General features: G+C 42.4%; 1 long non-coding RNA gene across 2 annotated transcripts; it reads left to right on the forward strand.

Moving 5' to 3' along the window:
* The first annotated feature begins 611 nt into the window (after positions 1–611).
* LOC113479835 lies at positions 612–16838 on the forward strand. Of its 2 annotated transcripts, XR_003398348.1 has the most exons (5): positions 622–679; positions 2406–2576; positions 3150–3245; positions 3707–3768; positions 16078–16838. It is a non-coding gene; the product is annotated as an uncharacterized LOC113479835 (long non-coding RNA). The 2 variants fall into 2 exon arrangements; XR_003398349.1 differs by lacking the exon at positions 2406–2576 and having other exon boundaries at positions 612–679.
* The last annotated feature ends 10142 nt before the right edge of the window (positions 16839–26980 follow it).

A 26980-nucleotide genomic window follows, 5' to 3' on the forward strand; every position in this document is an offset into this window, starting at 1 on the left:
TTTACGACTTTGCAAAAGCCCACTCTTGCAAATAGCTGGAGCTTGGAAGAAAGAGCTGAAAAACATGGGAGATTCAGTGCAGAGCTGGGATTTCAATTAGCTAGAGCTGTAGTAAGCAGGAGCTGGAATGAGAGGGGGGATATTCCTTGTCTGGAGCATGCATTAGCCAGACCCAAATTACCTGCAGCTGTAATGAGCAGGAGCTGAATTTAGCTGGGGTGTCTGCTGGAGCATCGATTGGTGGGTGTGTACCCCTGGAGTGGCTGAAGAATGGCCAGGTGCCGGCAGGACTGGCACCAGCCAGGAGCTCCCAGCAGCAGGGAGGAAAGTCGTCTTTTGCCTTGGGGATTAAATTCATGCCATGTGTCTCATGGAGGGTTCTTCCCTGTCCCATTCTGGGCATGAGAGGTGGGGGTCTCCTGGGGCAGCCCTGCTGCAAGGGGGTGTGGGTGAGGTGTCATCATCTCCTAAGTACCTGGCAAAGGGGTGAGAAACCGGCCGATCAGAGCTCCTGCAGTGCCCGGCCTGGCCTGGCTTCGCACGGCCCTTCTGGCAGAATCATCCCCTGGCTTTTCACTATTGGCTGGGTATGACAAACAGGCTATTGTTTTTGCCTTTTCTCAGTGTCATTTTCTGTTTCATGTGAAATCCTGCATGGATTATTCCACTTGCTGCTCAGGTAATCATAGTTATGGGGCTTGGGGAGCAGGGAGAAACATTTCCAAGTTCAAGGGCACTAGAGATGCTCCACATCTAACCCACAGAATAGGCAAATTTGCTGCCAGTGCAGAAAAGCTGATGAAAAATTGCTGTTATCCTAAATTGGTCCCTTGGTAGTTATGAACATTTTTCTTTCAGGTAAAAGAATAAACTTTCATCTGTGATAAATTAAGGGCTGCCTGTTACCTTCTTTAAAGTCAAGTGTTTTTCTTCTATTTATTCATACTAATTTTATGAGCAAGTTGGAATTAGCCTTTTATTTTCATAAGCATAACTAAATTTTTAGTAGCATGTGGTGACAGTAGAGTTAATTTTTGCGCACCTGGACACCAGTGGAAATGTAATGAATGAAACATGATGGAAAGTGATGTTCAAAGTTGATTTATATTTGGATTTTGTAAGAGTGTTCTGTGGCTCAATCCACATTCTGTTCGGTGGAGCCTTCAATCTAGGACTTTTAATTAAAGTTTGTCCTTCCAAAAAAAGACTAGTCATTCCTAGGATTGAGGTGTAGACTTGGAGAGTCTTTAAGTACATGGTCAACCAAATTTCACTTAATGTCACTGTTGTTTTTTCTTCTCTTTCATTAATTTCCCCACTGCTCCATCATGGTTGGGAGCTCTGAATAATTATTTTTTTTTCAGTCTCTAACACCTTTTGTCCCCCCAAGATATACTACATTTCAGAGTTAATTAGTTTCCTCACAGATGTGTCAGTCAATAAAATTGAATTCTGATTATTAAAACACAAAAATTACACCAGTCTTACAGATCTGGACTATTTCTGAACATGGATTCTTCACATGCAAATGCCATTGGGATATGGATCAGCTGCACTTGATGCTATGACAAGACTGTTTGCTGAGATGGGGGTGAACTCCAGAAGGAAAAAAAAAAAAGATACAAGGTCATGGGTTTTTTTGGTGTGGTGTTTTGTTTTTTTTTTTTACTTTTTGAGGGGTGGTGGTGGTATGGTGGGTGTGGGTGGGTGTTTTCTTAAAAAAAAACCAACCCAAAACCACTGAAAAAAGCGTAGTGTTGAATAGTGCAGGCCTACAGAGCTCTTGCTGCCTGCCCACTCCTTTTCTTTTACTCTTTCATGGATGTAATTGTCATCTGGACAATTTTAGAAGAACAGTTTAGTTATTTGCCTGTGTAAATGTGCTGGTAATACCAAGAAGGTAAATGCTTGAACCAGTAGAGAATAACTTGTCTACAAGTAGAATTACTGAAGGAAGAACAATGGTAACATGAAGCAAGAAGTTGTGTGTGTCAAACACATCGAAGTTTTATTGCCAGATGTTGTTTGGCACTATGTTCCAAATGGCTGGTTTTGGTAAACAGAAATTTTCAGAAATCCAGGGTTGTGTGTGACAAAACATGTCCCTCTGTTTGTGTGTCATGCTATGTAAATGGCATCAGTTAATATCACATCCAGTGGCAGGGCTGTAGTTCCCGACTCTCAATATTCCTACAGTAGTGTGGTGATATTTAGCCCTAACAGGTTAGTTTAGGAATGGAAGGAGAATGCCTGTTTTCTGTTAGGGCTAGGGATGCTGACCCTTTTCTATGTCTACTGCTTTCCTGTGCATGTGATGAAGCTGATTTTTTTTTTTTTTAATCATTTGTTTCTGGTCTAAATAGTTCTGAAGCTGGTCCTGCTGTGGGTTTGTAGTTTGTTACTAGGCTCTTGTAGAGTCCTAGTTATGGATCACTTCTGTGGCAAAGTGTCAAGAGACAGTTTTCACTTCAAAGCTTCAGAAACTACATTCACTGAAATCAATGTAGGTGAAACTGATCTGGCATGTGCAGCTGTGCTTGCAGCGATGTTCTGTGGCTCCTCATCAAAACAGTAAGGTGTGTGCAGACATCTGGCATGGTGCTCTGGTCTGAGAGTGTTGGGTATATTTGCTGTTGGAAGATGGACTAGAGCGTATGCCTGTTAAATCTAATGATAAGCTAAAGCTATGAGGGACCCTAAGCAGACTCGGTGGCAACAACTGCAGTTTTTACAAGATCTTGATGGTTTGGAGAAACAGCCTGAAAAAAATCATTTTTGCAAAGAGGTACTTAACAAGGACAGATGGGTTGTTTGTACTCTTTAAGAAAAATATTCAACTTGGGACATAGAGGGTAAGGAAATCTTGGCTATACACAGGCTTGAGAAAATATGTGTAGGTATCTGTGTCCCTTACCAGCGTGTGTCTATGAAAGTGGTTGTACTGAAATTAAAGCTGCCAATAAGTCAAAAAAAGGCATGATGGTGTAAACTCAAAAGCTCTAGTGGCCTGCATCAACAGCTGTACTAAAGATGATGCAAAATACTTTTTCCTCCACTTGGTTGTAGCCTTCACAAACCTTCACAAAAAAGGGAAGCTTTAGATTCCTACCTAGCTTTATGTTAATGGGTGTTTTTCCTTCTCTCAGCAGATTGTCAACTGCCCCAATTTCAATATGGTTGCCCTTTGTTCTGCTGTGAAAGTGCAAGACTGATGGAAAGAATCTATAGTGTTCTGCAAGTACAAGGTACATCTGTGATGTGTGTGTCTATTTTTCCTAAGGAAGTTGTAGGAGGGTCTTTAAGAATGTGCCAACTCTCTGTAGTTTTTATATAAAATATTTTAACACAAATAGTAAAAATGAAATAAGGTCTGTTCTGGAGCATGTTACACCTATGCAAAGTATACTTCCCTCTATTTTTTCTTCCTGAAAGCATAATATTCTGTTTTGTGTGCTTACTGTTAAATGATACTGTGAAAATAATTTTGTAATAAAAGAGGAAAGAAACTGTTTGTAAGAGTTTGGATATTCAGAAGAAACACTTTGTTTTCATGATAAAACATGAATGCTTTTTCAGTCAGTAAGTTTTTAAAGTATCTTAGAGTAGTGCTTAAAAACCTCACTGAACTACTAGCATGTGTACTAAAAGAAATCAAGATCAAAGAAGAGACATGGACAAATTGGTGATGATTCTGTATGTTTTCCAGGCTTTTACATGGAAGGATTAGCAGCCTTGTAGCTAACAGTGGTGAGTCCTGATGTGGTTATGGTGAGTTACGGCTTCAATCGTGTCCTTTTTGCTTAACCTACAGTGTGTAATTTTGACTTCAGTTGGAAAAAGATTTTCCAGAATGGAAATCACATTCAAAGAAGTTGCATCTTATGAACTTCCCATCAGAGAGGATCTTCAGAGATGATGGCAGTAGAAGTCAACAGCAACAAGAGTTTTAACTCTCTATGAAAATAAGAAAAAGCCAATTTCCTTCCCAAGACCCAAGCACAGCATGTCTTCCAAAGGTTAATGTCATCACTGGTCTTTGGGTTCTCCACCGTAACAGTTGAGATATCATAAAAATGTTATTCTGCACGCTTCAGTATGTCCAGAAGCATTAGCAAATCTGTCAGTCCTTCTAGGAAGTCTTATTGTGGCACTGAGGATTTGAATGTATTTTTCTTTTTGTGGTGGCTTAGGCCCTGCCGGGACCAGAGACCACGTTGCCGTTGTCCCTCTTCCACCCTTGGACCGGGCAGGGCGGGAAGTGAGGCACAAACCCTGGGGTTGAAGTAAGGAAAAATTTAATACAACAGTGCAACAAATAATCTGAACAACAACAATAGCAATAATAACAATAAACAGTAAACAAGACAGCAGATATACAGAGAAATACCACAAGGGACACAGCAAATCCGCTGCGTGTGCTTCCCCAGACAAAAGCCCACAGGACACTCTTCCCATGCTTGGTGCATAGACCTGATGTCAGCATGGTATTGAATAACCCGGCTAGCGCCCTCTCCCCACTGCTGGGGAAACAACCCTGTCCTAGCTGAACCAGGACATAATCCACCCCTTTATTCTGTACCATCTGTGTCATGTCCAGCCGCCATTTAGCAGTTAATAACAGAACAACCATTAACAAAGGAACAGCATAATTCATGGTATATTCTCACCCAGAAATGTCCCCCTGTGATACGTGTTGGACCTCTCCATTGCCCTGCATCACCCACCAGGTGCACCCCGGTCCTTGAGCAAAAGCAATCCTGTGGATGGGTTTGCCTTTACCTTTGCCTGGCGCAGGACTAAACCAGACCATTTTTCCCAATATATTCCTTATGCGCACCACAGGGACTTTATTCCCATCTACAGCATGTGGAGGTTTTGACTGAGCCGGGCCAGCTCGACTAGCAGATCCTTTTGTGTTGACTAATCAGGTAGCCTTTGCCAGATTCACGTCCCAATTTTTGAAGGTTCCACCTCCCATTGCTTTCAATGTGGTTTTTAACAGTCCATTGTAGCGCTCAAATCTTCCAAGAGGCTGGTGCATGGTAGGGGATATGGTAGACCCACTCAATGCTGTGTTCTTCTGCCCAGGCATCTATGAGTTTTTTTTGGAAGTGGGTCCTATTGTCTGACTCAATTCTCTCTGGGGTGCCGTGTCACCACAGGACTTGGGTTTCAAGGCCCAGGATGGTGTTTCAGGTGGTGGTGTGGGGCACTGGGTAAGTTTCCAGCCATCCAGTGGTTACTTCCACCCTTGTGAGCACGTGGCGCTTCCTTTGGTGGGTCTGTGGCAGTGTAACGTAGTTGATCTGCCAGGCCTCTCCATATCTATATTTCAACCATCGCTTTGCATTCTGCTGAGGCTTCACCTGCTTGGCATGTTTGATTGCAGCACACGTCTCACATCCGTGGATGATCTCTGCAATGGTGTCAATGGTGAGGTCCACCCCTTGATCTCGAGCCCACCTGTATGTTGCATCTCTACCTTGGTGGCCCAAGGTCTCATGGGCCCACCGGGCTATGAACAACAGTTCACCTTTGTGCTGCCAGTCCAAGTCCACCTGAGCCACTCTGATCTTAGCAACTTGGTCTGCCTGCTGGTTGTGTTGATGTTCATCAGTGGCCCGACTCTTGGGTACATGGACATCCACATGGCGCACTTTCACAACGAGGTTTTCCACCTGGGCTGCAGTATCCTGCCATACTTAAGCAGCCCAGACAGTTTTACCCTTACGCTGCCAGTTGTTCTGCTTCCACTGCTGCAACCATTTCCACAGGGTATTCGCCACTGCCCACGAGTCAGTGTAGAGGTAGAGCCTCGGCCACTTTCCTGCTCAGCAATATCCAAAGCATGGCTTTCACCTCTGCGAGCTGGCTCGATTCACCCTGACCCACAGCAGCTTCAGTGACCTGTTGTGTGGGACTCCATACAGCAGCCTTCCACCGTCGATGTTTTCCCACAATGTCACAAGACCCATCAGTGAACAGGGCATGTTGCTTCTCCTCATCCGGCAGCTCGTTATATGGTGGGGCCTCCGTAGCATGTGTCACCTCCTTCTCTGGTGAGGTCATGACATCCCAGAGTCTTTGCTCTCTGGCCAGTTCGTAATCACCTCTCATATCCCTGGGCGGCTGGGGTTCCCTATTCGAGCCCATTGTGTTATCAACACAACCTATTTACTCCACATGGCATCTGTTGCATGATGTGTGGAGGAGGCCTTTCCTTTGAACATCCACCCCAGCACCGGCAGTTGGGGTGCCAGGAGGAGCTGTGTTTCAGTGCCGACCACTTTGGAGGCAGCCCGAACTCCTTCGTACGTTGCCAGTATCTCCTTCTCAGTTGATGCGTAATTAGCTTCAGAGCCTTTGTATCCCTGGCTCCAAAAGCCCAGAGGTCGGCCTCGGGTCTCCCCAGGTGCTCTCTGCCAGAGGCTCCATGTAGGGCCATTCTCCCCAGCTGCGGTGTAGAGCATGTTTTTAACCTCCTGCCCTTCCCAGACTGGCCCGAGGGCTACTGCCTGGGCAATCTCCCATTTAATTTGTTAAAAGGATTGTTGTTGGTCAGGGCCCCATTCAAAATCGTTCTTCTTATGGGTTATGTGGTAGAGAGGGCTCACAATCAGGCTGTAGTTCGGGATGTGCATCCTCCAGAACCCCACAGCGCCCAGGAAAGACTGAGTCTCCTTTTTAGAGGTCGGTAGGGCCATGGCTGTTACCTTGTTTATCATCTCCATTGGGATGTGGCAACCCTCATCTTGCCTTTTTATTCGGAGGAATGGAATTTCCTTTGCAGTCCCCTTAACTTTATTTTGCTTAATGGCAAAGCCGGCCTTCAGGAGGATTTCAATTATCTTCTTTCCTTTTTCAAAGACCTCCTTGGCTGTGTCTCCCCATAAAATGATGTCATCAATGTACTGCAGGTGTTCTGGAGCCCCACCTCTCTACAGTGCAGTATGGACCAGCCCATGGCAAATGGTGGAGTTGTGGTTCCACCCCTGGGGCAACTGATTCCAGGTGTACTGGATACCTCTCCAAGTGAACGCAAACTGTGGCGTGCACTCTGGTGCTATCGGAATGGAGAAGAACGCGTTAGCAATGTCAATCGTGGCGTACCACTTGGCTGCCTTTGACTCCAGTTCATACTGGAGCTCTAGCATGTCTGGCACTGCAGCACTCATTGCTGGCGTGACTTCATTCAGGCCACGGTAGTCCACAGTTAGCCTCCATTCACCATTAGGCTTTCTCACTGGCCATATAGGGCTGTTGAAGGGGGAGTGAGTTTTGCTGATCACCTTCTGGCTTTCTAGTTGACGGATCAGCTGATGGATGGGGACCAGGGAATCTCGGTTAGTGCGGTACTGCCACTGGTGCACCGTCCTGGTAGCAATCGGCACTCGCTGCTCCTCAACCTTAAGCCACCCCACCACTGAGGGATCCTCTGAGAGGCCGGGTAAGGTGGACAACTGTTCAACCTCCTCCAGGGCAGCTACACCAAAAGCCCACCGGTACCCTTTTGGGTCTTTGAAGTACCCTCTCCTGAGACAGTCTATGCCCAGGATGCACGGGGCATCTGGGCCAGTCACAGTGGGGTGCTTATGCCAGTCCTTCCCAGTCAGGCTCACTTCAGCTTCCAGTAGGGTCAGCTGTTGGGATCCCCCTGTCACTCCGGAGATGCAAATAGATTCAGCCCCACTGTAGCTCAATGGCATCTGGGTGCACTGTGCACCAGTATCCACCAAAGTCTTTATACTCTTTTGGGTCTGACGTTCCAGGCGATCGGATCCACACTGTCCAGTAAATCCGATTATCCCTTTCCTCCACCTGGCTGGAGGCAGGGCCCCTCTAATCCTGCTCATCATCACTCACTTCTTGAAAGAATGATTCACTGCTCCCCTCAAGAGGGTCAGACATAACGTTCACCATCCTATTCTGTCTGGGGGATTTCTGACTGGACACTGGAGCTGCACTTTTCTTGGAGGACTCCCCTTTCGTGGTGGTCTTCCCTTTCAGCTGCTCTGCTTGTGCAGCTAGGGCGGCAGTGGGCTGTCCATCCCACCTTCTCATGTTTCCTCCATGGTCGCGGAGGAAAAACCACAGGGTGCCCCGTGGTGTGTGTCTTCTGCTGCCTTTCTCTTGGGTGGGGAAACATTTACTTCTAATGGCTGAGACATCAGCCCATTCAGGTGGAATGTAGGACATGTCCTCTTCTACTTTCTGGAGCCTCTGAGACAGCTCCTTTACAGCTGAAACCCAGGAATGTTGAGATGAAGGAGATTTCCCTCATATTGCCGGAGCTTGCCAACCACTCCATCCACTGTTAGAGTGTGGGTGTCTGTCCACCAGGACACTATTGCTAATGCTTTCGAGTGTGCTTCTGGTGCACTCTTCAGGAACTCTCGCCACATCAAGCGTGTGCAAGGGGCCCGATCTAGGTCCATGGGTGACTGCTCATCATTCAGATCACCATAGATCATCTCAAACACAGCCAGCTCCCTGAGTTTCTGAATGCCCTTCCTTCTCAATGTTGGTCCATATGCTTAGCTGACGTATCATCCTTGTATGGGTACCTCTCCCTTACACTGAGCAGGAGTCACCTCCAAAGGCTGAGGGTTTGAGTCTGTTTCCCTATTTCCCTATCAATGCCAGCATCCTTGGCCAAAGATCCCAGCTGCTTGGCCTCTCTCCCTTCCATTTCAAAAGCACTGGCTCCATTGTCCCAGCATCGGAGCAGCCAGGTGCAAATCTGCTTGCTTCCCATGTGGCCGAAATCTCTCAGCACATCTCACAACTCAGTCGGGGATAGAGATAGGACGATCACCTCTGGCCCTTCCTCTTGTTCCCGTGCTGGACCTGGCTCATCCCCATCCCTCACTCTGCAAACTGACTTTCTGGTATATTTTGTTTTCTGTATTAGGGCGACTGATCCCGGCACTGGCTGGCTCTCTGGCTCAGTCGCTGTGCTGGTGGAGGTGACTGAGACTGACTCTGCCTGTCCCCCCGGCCCAGCTGCTGTACTAGTAAGTTAACTTTCCGATCCTGCAGCCCTTTCTCCCCTTTGAGGGCAGTGAGTAGTGTTAAAAAGGACACAGTAGGCATGGGCAAGTCCCCAGCACGTCACAGTGAGTTGTGTCTCCTGGGTTTTGTCAGGTTGGCAACACACCTTTTTTAAGCACTCCACCAGTTTATCAGGGCTCTGCATTTGTTCGGGAGTGAAATTCCAAAGCGTTGGCAGTGACCTCTGACTCAGGTGCTTGCCCATCTCTTCCCACACCCCTTGCCACTCACCTATCCTAGCTGAACTAGGACACTTTTCAAAACTAAAAATGTGGGGGGGATCTCTTATCTCACTGATTTTTTCTATAATAAATGAAACCGTAAAAAGAAGTTAAAATTGTATAATTTACAAACTGACTTGCATTTTTTAAACTGTAACTGCCAAACAGCTGTATCATACAATGTATTAGGTGTATTTAAGCAGTTATGTATTTGTACTAAATGTTTAAAAAGAGGCAACTGAATGTTACAGGTGGGTTTTCCTGATATTTTGATGGAGCGCTTTGAAGTACTTTTTCTGTCTTGCTTGCAATGGTGTGTTTCCCTGGCAGCTCAGAAGCGTCGCTCTTGAGCAGTAACAGCTGGCCAGATATCCCTCCTAATTATGTAACACACAAAAAAGCCTTAGTCAATTTATAACTGTGTATTTTGGAGATAATTGAATGGTATCAATTCACAGCTATGCAAGCTAAAATAATACGAAAGGAAAATAAAATACCTGTATAAGTATTTTTACGGGATGTGTGTAAACATATGCACATCTTAGTATAAAGTGAATTACTGAGATTTATTCTTTATTTTTTATTTTACTCTTTAAAGTTTTACACTTCACTTCTGATTTTATTGACCAAACAAGATGTGCAGCAGCAGTGCAGGGCCTGTAGCTGTCATGGTAGATCTGTAAGCTGTATGTTCTGATTACAGTGCGACTTTGTCCTGCAACCTCACGCTCCCTGCAGCAGCGCTGTAATGAAAGGATGTGATGTTTTTCAGCTCCAGCAAGAGTCTTTATTTTATGCTAAGAATGTGTTCAAAATCATATCAATTAGTCTTAATACTGATTTTCAGTGTTCAAACCACTGTAGCTTTTAAAGGATATGTTGTATTTTGAGCTGACCTGTCTACCTAGAATCCTCCTCTAGCTCAACTGCTACCCTATCCCTTATTCTGACTGAATTCCTCTCCTTTTTTCTGTGTTTTTTTTTTAATATGCTGAAAGGTAATTTGGGATTTTTGGTTTTCATATGCATTGTTGTAGGTGTCTTGTGATGTTCCATAGATACCCCCTAAGCCGGGTTTGCCTCCTGGTCGTTAACGGAGGGGCCAGCCCTGTGTCTGGAGGGGCCCGGCTCTGTCCCCTGCGAGTGCCCCACAGGAGCGGCAGTGAGGGCTGTCTGATGGGGAGAGGCCCTGGGGCCAACAGGGACCGGGGATGTTTGTTGCCCTGAGGAGCCTGTCCCAGCGTGGGAATCGAGGGGGAACCTCGTGGAGCAGAGCCTGAGCAAGAGACCTGGCACCATCCTCTGGCACACTTGCACTCTGTGGGGCAGCCACCAGCCTGCAGGACAGGGACTGTGGGGGCTGCAACCGTTTGGGGGGGCTGCCGCCCCTTATTCTTCTAGTGGAGCTCCCCTTTTTCTGTGTGTGTTTACATATGTAAATGGCATTATTCAAGTAATGAGCTGCAGGTCAGGGCTCTTTCCCTTGGTTTGTGCCTTTTTTTGGGGGGTGAATAAAAAGAGGATGTCTGGGAGGTGATGATATTATTTGGGGCACCACAATCTTGCCAAGTGTGGGTGATGATGTAGTGGAGGAGCAGGTGAACAGGGGATGGGGGATCATGAGGGGGTCCCCCTTAAAAAGGAGGGTCACAGGCCCAAAATGCCTGAAAATGCAGGGAGAAGGATTAATAAATAATTAAAAGTGTAAATATGGGTGTGAGAGGCTGAAATAGAGAAAAAACTGTCATTTTTATATATATATTGAAAAATAATACTCTTTTATGTATAAAAAAGGATTTAAAAACCTATACTATATTAAATAAAGGAATTTAGAATATAAATAAATTCTAGAGAGATATATAGGGTTTTAAAATACAAAAAAAAAGTCATCTATATATATAAAACAGAGGCCTTTAAAATGCAAAAAAAAAAAATATGAATAAAGTAGAAAAAAGGCTGAATAGAGCTGTCTACACTTCCTGTGTAAGTCTGTCTACACTTAGTAAGTTTAAATAGGTATTATATGTAACCTAAGTAAGTGTAAATAGTCAAAGTCAATAAAATTGTAAGTAGATATATAGGTCTAAATAGATATTGAAGTGTAAAAGTTTGTAAGTCTAAATAGATGTTCTATGTAAGTGTTAATATGTAAGTCTATGCGTAAGTAGATACAAATGTGAAGAAATAATCTGTGTAAGTGTAAATATGTGAGTGTATATAAATCTAAACATATAGATAAGTATAAATAGATAATATATATAAACCATATATATTTATATGTGCATAAATAGATATGTAAAGCCTTCTATAGCAGACCTTTATACTTTACAATGCCAGAAAACCCTTTTTATAGAAAAGTTTTAAAAACTTGACCCATCCTATAAATACCTCTCTAGTGAAGATATAAAAGTGCTTTCAAAAGCTTACCCTGTTCCATTTCCCCCTTTTCCCATCCTGATTTGGGGCCTCTTCCCCCAAACAGAGTCGTTACGCTGTGGGGTGGCACATGCAGAGTGGGAGCCACTGCCACAGCCCAAAAATATTCTGGGACTGCCAGGAACAGAAAATGTGCCTGGATTTGTGTGTCTGGAAAGAAAAATAAAAAAAAAAAAAACCAAACAACCCACCCCATTTTCATGCACAAAAGCAAAAATCACTAATTTTTATGTTGTGGAAAAAAGCTGAAAAAAATCAAAATTGATTATTTTGGAAAAGCAAAAATACCCAATTTTTTTGTTATGGAAAAGCCAGAAGAACCCCAACAAATCCATTAGGGGAGAAACACTGGCTGTTAGAGGGGCATTGCTGCGGGTTATCCGGTGTGGATTTGTTATCTGGCGTGGGTCAGTTACGGGAGTGGATTATCTCTTGCTGGTTATGCCAGGTGAGTTATCTGCTGTAGGTTTTCCCGGGTGGACCTCCTGGTGTAGGTCATCCCCATGCATGTCCCCCATGTACCTTTATACCTACACCTACCCAAAATCTGTGTCCATCCCCCCCTTCCTCATGTCCCTCTCCTCCCCTCTGTCCCCCTTTGTGTGTCTCTCCACTCTCCCAAATACGTTACACCAAAAGCTCCGCCGCATGCGGTTTTTCCCCATGTCCCCCCTCCACCCCTGTTCCCCTCCCCATATTTGGCCTTGTCCCCTCATAACCCTTCTGAACACCCAAGGTGCTGCCTGCAGGCCCCCATCTGCCCATTCTTCACCCCCCCAGCTCTGACACTCACTTCCCACTTCCCTGCACCCAGCTCCCATGCCCACTCCCATTCCACTCTCCCTCCTGGTACCTTGCAGATTTGTGCTGGAAAGTGTTGATGACAAAGGGGTGTTTCAGTTACCTCTGAGCAGCGCTCGCACAGTGTCCGGGGCTGCTCTCCTTGCCTGGCCCTGCCACTGAGCAGGCTGGGGCTGCACAGAGAGTTGGGACAGCTGACCTCAACTGATCAACGGGCATTCCAGACCCTGCGATGCATGTTAAGTAATAAAACTAGGGGGGACGTTGGTGGGGTGGCTGCTGTTCGGGGACTGCCTGGGCAGGGGGTGGTGAGCAGTTGTCTTCATTTGTCTCACTTTTCTGGGTTTTGTTTTCCTCTTTGGTATTTTTTTTTCCTCTCTTTTCCTTAGAAGATGTTGTGGTTGTTGAACTGTTTTTATTTTAACCCATGGGTTTCCTCGCTTTTACCCTTCTGATTCTCTCCGTCATCCTCGGGGTGGGAGGTGTGAGTGAGCAGTTGTGGGCTTGGTTGACTGCTGGGGTTAAACCACAACACAAGCTCAGTTGCAAACCTTGCCTGGCTAGTGCTTTAGGCTCTCCATGTTATTGCTGCCATCTTGACAGGCCATCCTTGTTCGTCACTGCTGCTTCATAGTGCCTTTTGTTCTGTAAGCAGCAGTATGGGCCTTGAAAACATACCCATCTCCCAACTTCTGGGAAGTAACTGCCAAAGACAGAAGAGTGAAACAGCCCTGGCAGAATCTACAGGAATTCTGCCTTTCAAGGGACGCAGCAGGCCCCTTTCTCTCACCTCTTACTTTGTGTGGACAGTATGATTGTTGTAGAAACCGCTACACCCTGTCACTCATTCTCAGGTTAACTTCACCCTGTGTACGAACTGCTGAGATCATTGTGTACAGAGCCAAGATGGAACCTCCAGGGCTCTGTGGTCATCTGCTGAGGACATCTAATATACCGACATGCCTCTGCTTTCCCTGCTTTATGTCTTATTACTTTGCACTCTGGAGGGCAGGGTGCAGTGTCTCTTACTGACATGACAAGCCCTGTACAGGAACCCTTGTGTGGATGTAGTATGAGGAGAGCACAGTACTGATAGCAGAGAGGTGAGGAAAGGTGCAGATGGCACAACAAAGCCCAAGGGTCTGCAGCATATTGCTCATTTCCAGATCAGCCGCTTGCATCTGGTCTCCTCAGACATGCTGTTTCCTTCTAAACATAGTTGTCCCTCTTGGAAAAGCAGCTTTAAGTCTCTGTTCCCTCCTGCCTTCAGTGTGGGGACTGTGTTCCCGTGTTTTTAAAAAATCTTTCTACAGTATCTGTTGACTCGCTGCTGCTACTCCCAGGGCAGAGAAATGTGAGCCCTGTACTCCCAGTAAGTAGTTGCCGTCTTTGGCTGCTGTAAACTGGTCTGAGCTGTCACTCATTTCTCATCCTACCCTATGCTCACAGAAGGATCGTTAAGGTGTTGCTGCCGCCCGGCGACCGAGCGTCGGTACTGCACCTCGGGCGCCTGTTGCTACCATAGATCGCCCGTCAGTTGTTTTTTTCTAGCCAGTGCTGCTCTGTCCCACTCTCTGTCCCATTTTTCTGTCTCTGTCATTATCATGCTCCCTGTGTCTATTTTATAATTTCTCCATGTCTGTCCTTCAGCCCATCATTCTTTCTTTCTTCTTCCATCCTTTTGTCCTGCTCCTTGCCCTTGTGTCTCTTTCCCTTTGTTCTTCCTCCTGTCTTTTTCCCTTCCCGCTCCATCTCCCTGTCCTGCTCCCTATCCCTCTTGTGCTCTCTCTGTTTCTCTCTCCTTTTCCCCATTTCTCTGTCATGTTCTCTCTTAGGCTTTTTTTGTTATCTGCCACTCCATCCTGGTCCCTGACCATGTTTTTCTTCTGCCATGTCCCTGCAGGGCTCCTCATCCCTTTTTTTTAATTGATTTCTCCATCTCACTGTCCTTTTCCATGTACTTTTCTTTCTCTGCTCCTCAGTCCTTCTCCCTTATTTTCCCCTTTCTGTTCCTCCGTCCTGCTCCCCACCACTGTATTTTCGTTCCCTATATCTGCTGCTCCAGTAATAACTGCCAGCTTGTCTCAGGGGAAGGTTGAGTGTACAAGCACTAAGCTCCATAGCAGGCTTGCTCCTGGGACTGACCACACATTAATGAATGAAAATTTTCTGCCTCCTCTGCACTCAGAGCCTGCAGTGAGGAAGGATCCCTCCAAGCCGTCCATGACGGAGTGGTGCTGGGAGCTCGCTGCCCCCCTTGGCAGAAATTGGCCTGTTTGCTCCATCTCTCTATATGTGTCACTGCCCCCATTTTTAAAGTCTTCCACTCTGCCCTGTACTCTGCTGCTATTTTTGCCTTTCTCTGTCCCTCTCTGTCCAGCTCCCTGTCCCTATTTATTCCTCCCTCTTCTTCCTGCAATCTCCATCTCTCTGTCCAGCTCCCTGTCCCCAGTTCTTAAATCTTCCCTTTGCCCCCTGTAGCCTGTCTGTCCCTTGCCCCACTCTCTCTGGCCAGCTCCCTTTCTCTGTGTTTTAACCATAGCATGGGTCCACATTTTCAGTCCCATAGACCCATGCTATTTGTCTGTCTGTCTCCATGTCTCTGTCCAGCTCCCTGCTGCTATTTCATATTTCCTTCCTATGTGTCTTGTAGACTATCACTTTATTTTTTTTTTCATGTCTCTGTCTGGCTTCCACTCCCTGTTCTTCAGTTCCTCCCTCTTCCTTGTAGCCTGCTGCTATATTTTTTTCCATTCTTCATCATGCTCTGTCTGGTCCACTGTCCTTATTTATCAATTCGTCCTTCCCTGCCCTGTGGCTTGTCGCTTTTTTGGATTTTATTTCTGCCTCTCTCTCTACAGTTCCCTGTCCCTGGCTTTTGAATTCTTCCTTCTCTGCCTTGTAGTCCATGCAATCTTTTGCCTTTGTCTATGTCTGTCTGGCTAGCTGTCTGCCCTGTTCATGAACTCCTCCCTCTCCACCCTGTTGCTTTTATCCTTTTCCATTTCACTGTCTCTGACTCCTGAATGACCCTATTTTAGAATTCCCACTTTCTTTCATTGCTATTCTTTTTGCTCTCCAGCTCTCTTTTTTCCCAGTTCCTTGTGTCTATTTCTTAATTCTTCCCTCTGCCCTGTAGCATGTAGCTGTGCAGTTTGTTTTGTGTTGTTTCCTGCCCCACTCCTTCCCTCCATCATTCACTATCCTGGCTCCCTGTTGTTTCATCCACCCTTGCTCATCTTCTCTCACTGCTCAGTTATTTGTAGCCTTTTTGTCTTTCTCTTAGTACTGCTCCCTGTCCCCATTCTTTTTTCCTGCCTTTTTGTTGTGCTGCCTGTCCCAGGTTTTTTCTGCATCTCCATGCTGCTCCCTGTCCTCCTTTGTTGGTCTCTGTCCTGCTTCCCCTCCCTCTTTCTGCTGCCTCTCTTCCTCTCTCCCTGCTGCTTCTTTCTCCACCTCCATTGGGCTCCCTGTTCCCATCTTTCTCTTGCCATCCTGTTCCCTGCATCATGCTTTCTCACTACACCCCAGCTGTCCGGCCAGCTGACACTTTTCTCCTTTCTTCTAGTGTCCTGCACCCTGCCTGGTTTTGGTGGCCTCCACCCTTTGCCCAGGAGCGAACTGACTATTCTCCACTGGACCAATGAATGTGGCTTCAGGCACATGGCCGAGGTGTGGAGTGATGCCTGGTAGCTGGTGCCTGGAAGCAGTTGATGCTAACTGCTGTAAGGGGCCTCACACAAGAATGCATCCAAAGATGTAATTTTTGCAGCTGTAATGAGTGCATCCTGAGGAGGGCAGATAACTGACCAGACACCTGTGGAAGCCAAAAATAAGAAAGCTGTGAAACTTTACAGACGGAGCCATAAGCCAAGCCAAGACCTTATATGAAAAAAGACTCCATGGAAAGGACACTAAGAGGCACCTCTCCAGCAACCACTAGGGACCACCACAGACCACCGAAAACCCCCATGGAAGCCCCTCAAAGGCCCTTCCCCAAATTTTAGTACGTTTGTGCAACGTATTAACATATGCACTAGATCCTCTAGAAATAGGTGTGTACTCAGAAATTACATGAATATTCACCCCTTTGATTGTATGTAATAAGCGTGCCTTTGTCTTTTGGCATGCACGTTAGGTGGGATGATGGCCTGTGCATCCAGCGCTGCAATAAAGAATTGCCGGTATTCTAAAACTTCCAACTAAGTCTTACGAGGGTTCTTTTGAGACCGGATTTGCGGTAACATGAGGGGCAGGGGGAGTGTTGGGTGCCCCTGAGCCCTGGAGCAGCCTTGCTTCTGGGACTTATGTACATAACTAGATAAACACTTGCCCTCTCCTTCGCCGTCACGGCGGTTTTGTGCTTCCTTTGCACTGGGCGGGGGGCTGGAAGGACCCCCGGGAAGGAGGTGACACGCTGTGCGGGTCGGGTGGTGGCACTCTGTTCCTGCTGGGCTCCACCTGCGGGCCGGGGCTAGAGGAGCCCCAGGGCGGGCAGGGGGGCTGATGGCAGCGGCCCGGCCCTATGCAGGGCGGCACCCGCTTCCCCGCACGGTCAGAAGGGAGTTGAGCTGCAGCCCCGGGGCGCGGAGCCTGCGGGCGGCCATGTTCCACCCCCGGGGCAGCCGGGAGCCGGAGTGTCCCGGCACTCAGGTTCCGGGCGGCCATGCCGCACCTCCCAGTGCATGTCGGGACATGTGGTTGTCGCCGACCTGGCTGCCGGGCAGCCGCATTGCTTTCGGGAGCGTGCGGCGCGGCCTGGGGCTTCCCTTACCCCATTGGTTTTAAAGTTCCATGTCTACTTTTATGAAGCTGCCAATCCTTACCTTTAATTGTTGTCGTGTCCCCCTTGCTTTTAGATTATTTTTTTAAAAATTCCTTGTCCCTATTTTTTTTTTAAATTTTTCCCTCTATTTCCCTAATTGCTGTTGCTTTTAAAATGTTCTATTTTTATCCCAGTTGCTGTGTTTATTTGGCAATTGTTTCTACTTTCATTACTGCTGTTACTTTTAAAATACTATTTCAAGGTCTCTGTTTTAGTTCACAGTCCCTATTTTTTTTTCTTTATTTCCTTAAGCCTTGTTGCTTTTAAAATCCTCTTTTGGTGCACCTTTTTCCTGTTCACTGTCTGTACTTTTTAATTTCTTCTCTTTCCTTAGTGACATCACTTTTTAACCTGGTTATGTCTGCATTTTGGTTCACTGTTGCTATTTTTTAGTTCTTTCCTCTCTTAATCCCTTGGCTTTTAAAATTGTCTACTTTGATCTTATGCACTGTCTTTAGGGTTTTTTTAATAGTTTTTGTCTTGTTTTTTCTTCAGTGCTGTCACTTTTAAAATTTTCTTTCTGTGTCTCCATTTTAGTTTGCCGTTGCTATTTTGTCATTATTTCCTTCCTTAATTGCCACCGCTTTTAAAGTTTTTTACTTTTACTCTTTGCTGTCTCTTAAAATCTTTTTGTTTTTCCTTAGTGCTATTGCTTTTTATTTTTTTTCTACTTTATTTTAGTTCAGTGTTGCTATGATTTAATTTGTTCCTTATTTCCTTGATCCTATTTTATTCTAAAATGTCCTGTCTACTTTTATTCTATTGGTTATGATTATTTTTAGATTATTTCTTCTCTTTTCTTAGCACCCTTGCTTTTTAGATTTTCTTTCTATGTCTCTGTTTTGGTTCACTGTCCTTGATTTTTATTCCTGTCCTTTATTTCCTTAATCCCCTTTGCTTTTCTTTCTATGACTACTTTTTTTCCATTCGCTGGCTTTTTAAAATGATTTATTTTCTGGTTTCGTTACCATTGCTTTTTAGATTTTCTACTTAATCTGCATTTTAGTTGTCCATCCATGTATTTTTTTTTTTTCTTTATTTTCTTAATCCCCATCGTTTTAAAAATTTTCTACCTCTATCCCATTCGCAGTTTTTATTTCACTGGTTTTTATTTCTTGTCTTTCCATAGTGCTGTCATTTTATTTTTTTTTCTTTTTAGTTCATTGTCCCTATTTTTTTTGCTGTTTTTAAGATTTATTACTTGTCTTTCCTTAGCACCCTCACTTTTTATATTTTCTATGTCTCTTTCAGTTTGCTGTCTGTATTTTAATTTTCCCATTTATTTTCCTAATTGCTCTTGCTTTTAAAATGTTCTTTCCATGCCTACTTTTATTCCCCTTTGCTGTCTTTATATTTTCATAATTTTTCTGTTTTTCGTTAGTGCCCTTGCTTTAAAAATTTTTTTTATTTTGTCTTATTTGCTGGCTCTGTTTTTCAGTTCTTTCCTGTCTTAATCACTTGGCATTTGATATTTTCTACTTTTATCTTGTTCACTGTCTTATTTTTAAATTAATTTTTTTGGTCTTATTTTAGTGGCATTACTTCTTAACTTTTCTATGCTTTTGTTTTCGTTTGCCATTGCTATTTTTAATTATTTCCTTAATCACCATTGCTTTTAAAATGTTCTCTTTACTTTTATCCTGTTTGTGGTCTGTATTTGTCTGTCTTTATTTTTTAATTATTTCTTGTCTTTCCTTAGTGCCCTCTCTTGCTAGTTACTTTTTCTATGTCTCAGTTTTAGTTCATTAGCCCTATTTTTTATTACTCCCCTTTATTGCCTTAATCACCTGCACTTCTAAAAAGTTCTTTCTATGCCTACCTTATTTTCCTTTTGCTGGCTTTAAAAAAAATTATTCCTTGTCTTGCTTCTTTGCCCTTACTTTTTAGATTTTCTTTCTATGTCTCCTTTTTAGTTAGCTGTTGGTATTTAATTTTTTCCTTATTTCCTTATTCACTATTGTTACTAAGGTTTTCTGTCTACTTTTATCCTATTCACCATATTTATTTTGCTGTCCTTTCCTTTAATTTCTAGTTCTTCCTCAGTGGCATCTCATTTTATATTTTCTGTCTACATCTCTATTCTAGTTGGCTGTCTGTGTTTCATAATTTTTCCCTTTATTTCCCTAATGCCTATTGCTTTTAAAATATTCTTCCTATGAATACTTTTATTTCCTTTGCCATTTATTAACTTATTTATTTCCTTAGTGCCCTTGCTTTTTAAATTTTCTTCATACATCTCTTCTAGTTTGCTATGTCTGATTTTTAGTTTCTCCCTTTATTTTCCTAAGTGCACTTGCTTTTTAGTTCCTTCTATGACTACTTTTTCCCTATGATATCTTTATTTTTAATGATTTATTGTTTTTCCTTAGTGCCCTTGCTTTTTAGATTTTCTTTCTACATCTCTGTTCTAGTTCTCTGTCTCTGTCATAATTTTACCTTTTTTCCCAGTGCCTACACTTTGAATATGTTCCTTCTATGCCTATTTCCCTTCAATGTCTATTTTTAATTAGTTTTCTTAATGCCCTCACTTTTTAAATTTTTTCTACATCTCCTTTTTAGTTCGCTGTCTCTACTTTTTAATTTTCTCCTTATTTCCTTGATCACTGTTGCTTTTCGAATTTTCTGTTTACTTCTATCCCATTTGCTGTCTTTATTTCACTGTCTTTATTTTTCAATTATTTATTCTATTTCTGTAGTGTGATCACTTATTAGATATTTTTCCTTAGTCTTCATTTTAGTTTGGTGTGTGTATTCTTTAATTTTTTTTCCCTTTATTACCTCAATTGTGTCCCTTTTAAAATTTTCTGTGTATATCTCATCCTTATTTTTAAATTATTTATTGTCCTTCCTTAGTGTCTTCACTTTTAAAATTTTCTTTCTATATCTCTCTTAGTTTGCTGTCCATATTTTTTAGTTTTTTTCCTAATTCCCCGCACTTTTTAACTGCTCTTTCTATGCCTACTTTTTTTCCCCTTTGCTGTAATTTAAAAATTTTTTGTTCTCCTTAGTGCAGTTGCTTTTAAAATTTTCTATGTCTGCCTTTTATTATGCTCTCTCCATTTTTAGTCCTTTCCTCTCTTAATCCCTTAGCATTTAATGTTTTCTGCTTTTGTCTATTTCGCTGTCTTTATTTTTTAGTGTTTCTTTTAGTGGCATCACTCACTAATTTTTTTCCAACATTTTCATGTTAGTTCACGATTGGTTTTTTTGTTTGTTTGTTTTTTGGTTTTTTTTTTTTACTTATTTCCTTAATCACTGCTGCTTTTAAAATGTTCTACTTCTATCCTGTTTGCTGTCTTTGTGTACCTTTATTTTGAATGATTTCTTCTCTTAATGCCATTGCTTTTTTGATACTCTTTCTACATGTCTCCATTTTTGTTAGCTGTCCCTATTTTTTAGTTTGTTCTATGCCTGCTTTTTTTTCCTTTGCTGTCTTCTAAAAATTATTTCTTCTCTTTCTTCTTTGCCAGCACTTTTTAGATTCTTTTTCCTGTCTGCATTTGAATTTGCCATCACTACTTCTTAATTTTCTCCTTATTATTCCCTGTTTCTTTTAAAATTATCTGTCTACTTTTATCTCATATGCTGTCTTTATTTTGCTGTCTTTTAATAATTTACTGGTTTTCCTCAGTGCTGTCCCTTTTATCTTTTCTTTCTACAGCTTTTAGTTTGCTGTCTCTTCTAATTTTGTCCCTTATTTCCCTAATGCCTATCACTTTTTAAATGTTCTTTCTATGCATACTTTTGTTTCCTTTGCTATGTTTTTTATTATTTCTTGTCTTTCCATAGTGTTCTTGCTTTTTAAATTTTCTTTCTCCATCTTTTCTAATTTGCTGTCCCTAGTTTTTTAGGTTTTCCCTTTATTTTAGTAAGCTCACTGACTTTTTAGAAGTTCTTCCTATACCTATTTTTTTCCCCTCAATGTCTTTATTTTTTATTATTTCTTGTCTTTCATTGCCTTCAGTTTTCTTCCGTGTGTTTTCATTTGCTATCAATATTGTTTAATTATTTTCTCTCTTGATCCCTTGGCTTTTAAAATATTGCTTATATATATATATTTTTATGTAGTTTTCTGACTCTATTTTTAGTTCTTTCCTGTGTGTCCTGCACCTCATTGCTTTTTATATTTCATTCTTTGCCTACCTTCGTAATGGTCCATATGCCAATTTTATAATTTTTTCCCTCCTTTCATGTGCTGTGTCACTTTAAATATTTACTTTGTATGTCTTCATTTATTTGTTGTCCCTATTTTTAATCTTTTTCTTTACCTCTAGTCCTTATCACTTACAAAAATGTTCTATCTAATGCTGTTTGATGTCTTTAGTTTTGAATTACTGCTTGTCCTTCCTTAGTGCCATCTTTTAAAAAATTTTATTTCTACATCTCCGTTCTAGTTCACTGTCCCCATTTTTTAATATTTTAATCTCTTAATCATTTTGCTCTTAAAACTTTTTTTCTGTGCCTATTTTTATCTAATTTGATACCTCTGTTTTAAACTTTTTTCTGTCTGTCCTGTACCTCATTGCTTTTAAAATTTTCTTTCCATGACCATTTTTATCAATAGGCCTGTGCTTAGTTTTTAATTCTTTCCTGTCTGTCTTTTAACATGTCACTTTTCCATTTTCTTTTTATGTCTGCTTTTATCCAGTTCATTGCCTTTATTTTTATTGCTTTAGTGTCCTCACTTATTAAGTTATCTTTATATCTTTATTTTGTTCGCTCTCCCTATTTTTATATGCTTTTCTCTCTAAATCCCTTGGATTTTCAGATTTTGTCTACTTTATCAAGCTCCCTATTTCTATGTTTTATTTCCTTTCTGTCTGTCATGTACCCAATTGCTTTGAGAATGTACTTGCTATGGCTGCATTTATTTTGTATGATGCTCATATTTTTAATTGTTTTCCTCTTAACCTCATGGCTTTTAATTTTTTTTTTAATGTTTGATGTTATTTAGTTTTCTGTCTCTGTTTGTTTTTTATTCTTTGCCTTTCTTAATTGCCATCACTTTTAAAAATTTACTTTATATGTTTCTGGTTTAGTTCACTGTCCTTATCTTTTTTCCTTTATTTTTCTAATCCCTGTTGTTTTAATATTTTGTCTCCTTTTAACCAGTTCAATGTCTGTATTTTAATTTTTGTCTGTCCTTTATACCTTTGCTTTTTAAATTTTCTCTCTTTGTGTGTGTTATACTTCATTGTCCTTATTTTTCAATTTTCCTCTTATTTTCTCAATATTTTTAAAAAATGCCCTTTCTATGTCTACTTTTACCCCGTTCACTGTCTTTATTTTTGAATTGTTTGTCTTTCCTTAGTGCTGTTGATTTTTAAATTTTCTGTCTACTTTTACCAAACTCCCATCCCTATATTTTAATTTTCTTGTCTATTGGGTACCCTATTGTATTTTAAATTTGCTTTATCTGTCTGTGTTTTAGTTCATTGTTCCTATTTTTTTATTTTTTCCCTTATTTCGTTAATCCTGTTGCTTTTGAAGTGTTCTGTGTCCACTTTTATGCAGTTCCTGTTCTTATTTTCTAATTCTTTCGTGTCTGTCATGAACCACATGGCTTTTAAAATTTTCTTTCTATATCTACTTTTATCTAGTTACCCCACCCTCTTTTTCAATTTCTTACTCTCATAATTCTTTGTGTTTCAAAATTTTCTTTTTAGATGTACTGTTATGTAATTTTCTGTCCCTATTTGTTTGGAGATTTTTTTTTCCTGTATCCTGTCACATTTAAAATTTCTGTTCTATGTCTACTTTTATCAAGATGTCTTTCCCTGTATTTTAATTGTTTCTTGTCTGTCCCATACACCATAGCTTTTAAATTTTATTTCTACATCTATTTTTACCTAGGTTGCCATCTTCATTTTTTAATTCATTTTACTCTGTTCTGTACCCAGTCATTTTAAAAATTTTCTTTCTATGTCTGTTTTTTTTTCTGTTTTAATTTTTTTCTCTCTTAATGTCTTCACTTTTTGATTTGTTTGTGTACCTTTTTATGTATTTTTCTGTATTTATTATTTACTTTTTCCTATCTGTGCTCTACATTGTCACTTCAAAAATTTTATTTCCATTTTTACTTTTGTTGATACCTATTTTTTTATTTTCTGCCTGTCCTGTGTCATGTTGCTTTTAAATTTTTTTTCTATATCTACTTTTATCCAGTTTGCGGTCTTTATTTCATTCTAGTCTGTGCTGTACTCTGTCACTTTAAAAATTTTGTTTCTATGTCTTTGTTTATTGAGCTGATGCTCCTGTTCTTTAATTTCTTACTTTATTTCCTTAATCTTGTTGGGTTTTAAAGTATTTTTCGATGTCTACTTTTATCTAGTTCCTGTCCCTGTTTTAGTTTCTTGTCTGGTGGGTGCTCTCCCAACTTTTCAATTTGCTTTCTTTGTCTCCATTTATTTAGTTTGTTGTCCCTATTTTTTTTTTCACCTTTAATGCATTCATTTTTCCATCTTTTTTCCTATGTCTACTTTTATCTAGGTTTTTTTTTTTTGCCTATTTTTTACCTTTTCTCCTCTGTCTTGTACCTTTTTGTTAATAAATTTTCTTGCTACCTCTACTTTTATCAAGCTGTTTATCGCTATTTCTTCATTCTTTCTTGTCACATACCCTCTTGTGTTTTTTTAGTTTTGTGTCTTGTTTTTGTTTGTTTGTTTGTTTTTGGTTTTGTTTTTTGTTTGTTTGTTTTTTTCTCTCAGTTCATCCTGAGGCTTTAGAGGGTGTCCTCAACACACTTTTATCACTGGAATGTAATTTGTACCTTTCCTGGTTTGTCAGAACATCTCCTCTTCCTCAGAGCAGTCTTTTTGTCCTCTTGTCCATCTCACTTTCCTCCTGTGGTCAGCGTCTCCCTCACATCTGTACTATGTTCAAATCCCCTCCTGAATACCTCTGTGTCCTTGAGCTGCCATCTGTGTCTCTGCCCCCCTCAGCGCCCCTCTATTTCTGTCACGATGCTTACTGCAAGCATCCTTGTGTTCCATGGCCATCCTTTAGTTTTGCAGCAGGCTTTGTATCTATCTTATTCAGAGACAACTCTTCCTCAGGCTTTCCTTGAGTCCCAGAGCACTCCTACCTTGCCTGCAGTCCGTCCCTGGTCCCCTGGTGACATCTGTACTCTGTTCAGATCCCCTTCCAAGTACTTCATTGTGTCAGCAATCCTTTGTTAGTCTCTATGTCCATGTTCCCCCCGACCCCTGGAGCCCTCCTAGTTCTGTCATGACACCTCAGGAGACCCTCCTCATGCCCCGCAGCAGTTGCACCCTTTGAACTCTGCAGCCCTCTATGTATCTCTCTTACTCAGACAGAATCCTTCCTCTGTGGCTTTCTCTGTGCCCCAAAGCTGTCTTTCTGTATTCACTGCCATCTCGGATATCTCCATTCCGTCACTCATCCCTTGAGGACATCTGTGTATTCTGGGATACAATGCTTGAGTTTTGCATTGTGTTCCAGAGCCACGTTCTGTCTCTCTTTCACTATCAGCACTCTTCTGCTGCCATCATGCCTCCTGAGACCATCCTTTGGTCCAGCAGCCCTTATTTGTCTCTGTAGCACACTTTGCACCCTTCTCGCTCCCAGAGAACATTTTACGATGCTATCTTTCATATTCAGAACGCTCAAGTTGTCCTCTGTGCTAGCTAGGATACCTCTGTTCAGTCCCTGGTCCACTGAGGAAGTCTGTTCAAATCCCCTCTGAACTTTATTGTGTGCTCAAGCGTTCTTTCAGCTGTTCTCCTCAGAACCCATCTGCTACTGTCACAATGCCTCCTGAGGTCTTGGATGTTCCCTGCAGCACACTTTTAGCTCTGGAAGCCCCCTCTGGATTTGTTTTGTCACAATCACACCGCTCCTAAGATCTTTGTTTCCAAAAAGAGCATTCTGTTAGTTCTAGGATGGCTCCCAATATCTTCCTTGTGCTTCACAGCATTTTGGTAGCAGTTTGCCTCAGTTGCAATCTCTTTAATCCCTCTGAGCCTTTCACGATCCCTCTACTCACAGTCACCATGCCTTCTGAGACCTTCTTTGTGTGCCACAGCCCTGTTTTAGCTCTGTAATGGACTTTCATCCTCTTGTTCCCTCAGAAACCTGTCCTTGGGTTTATTTGCACCTCAGAGTGCTCTTAGCATTCTCTCTACCATCTAGGGTGCCTCCATTTCATCCCTGGCCTCCAAAGGACATCTATATTCTGTTCAAATCCTCCTAGACTTTCTCCTTGCGTCCCTGAGGTGTCTTTGGCCCCATTGAACCCCTCTAACAGTGTCATGATGCTTATCAATACCTTTGAAGTTGTCCTTAGCACACTTTTAGCATTGTAGTGGACCTCAGATCCCTCTTGTTGCCTCAGAAGATTCCCCGAGTCTGTGTATCTGTGACCCAGCCCAGTCATTCTGTCCTCTATTCTCTCGAGCTGTGCTTCTATTCCTTTCCTGGACCTCTGATGACATGTTTACATGGTTCAGATCCCCTCTGGATTTAATTGTCATGTCCCCAGTCCTTTTTCTGTCTCTCTGGCTCCCTCAGGACATTTCTTCTGCCAGTCACAATGCCTCCCGAGACCTTCCTTGTCCTCCACATCCATCATGTAATGCTTTAGGTGGAGCTGTCTTTGAGCTGCAGAACACTCATTTGTTTGTCTACAGTATCTAGGATTCCCATGTTCAGTCCCTGGCTGCCTGAGACCATCTGTACTCTGCTCAGATGATCACCCAAGTTTCCACTTTGTCACCCCTAAGCCTTCTTTTGTCTGTCAGTCCCCTTCAATACCCCTCACAATCATGATGCCTCCAGAGACCTTCCTCAATCTCTGCAGCAGCTTGTAGCACTTCATCTGCCTTTCTCTCTCTCTTGTTCTGGCAGAGCCTCCCTTCTTTCTTTGTGATGCAGTGCTCCTTTATCTTTCTCTCTGCCACTGAGTGTGTCTCCATTCAGTTCCTCTCTCAGTCATTGCTAGTTTGCCTAGATGCCGTCCTGAGACTCCAAGACCCTCACTGTGTCTTCAAGACTTCTTTTCTTACCCTGACCCTCCCACTTCTTCTACTCTGTATAACAATGTCTTCTGAGTCCTTTCTTGTACTCTGCAGTACTCCTGTAACACTTTAGGTCCCTTTCACTTTTTTTTTTTTGGTGTTCTTTGGAGCACTCTTATCTTACTCTTTGCCATTCAGGATGCCTTTGTTCAGCCCCTAGACCCCTGATGATCTCTGTACTTTGTTGAAATTCCCTTCACAGTTTCTCATTGTTATCTCTGAGACTGGTCTGTCAGACACCCTTATGACTCCTCCACTCCCTTTGCTGAGCCCCTGCAATACATCCCCTATGCCCTAGAGCCTCGTTTTAGCTGAGAAGGGCAATTTGCACCCTTATTTCCCCTCAGAACTCTTCCTGAGTTTGCATCTGTTACTCTGGTTGGCCTTTCTGTCCTCTATTCTGTTTGGTGTGCCTCTCCTGAGGACATCTGTACTTTGTTTAATTCCCTTCTGAGCTCATTGTATCCCCAATATTTCTTTGGTCTCTGGCTTCTTCAGGATTTCTCTAATCCCTGTGGCAGTGTGTCTTGTTTTATTAGAAACTTTTCAGAAGCAATCTTTCTGCTCCAGAGCAGTCTTTTTGTTTTCTGTCATATAGTATGTTTCTATTT

This window comes from Athene cunicularia, assembly GCF_003259725.1.
Source record: "Athene cunicularia isolate RWA chromosome 4 unlocalized genomic scaffold, athCun1 chr4_part2, whole genome shotgun sequence".
NCBI classification, from domain to species: domain Eukaryota; kingdom Metazoa; phylum Chordata; class Aves; order Strigiformes; family Strigidae; genus Athene; species Athene cunicularia.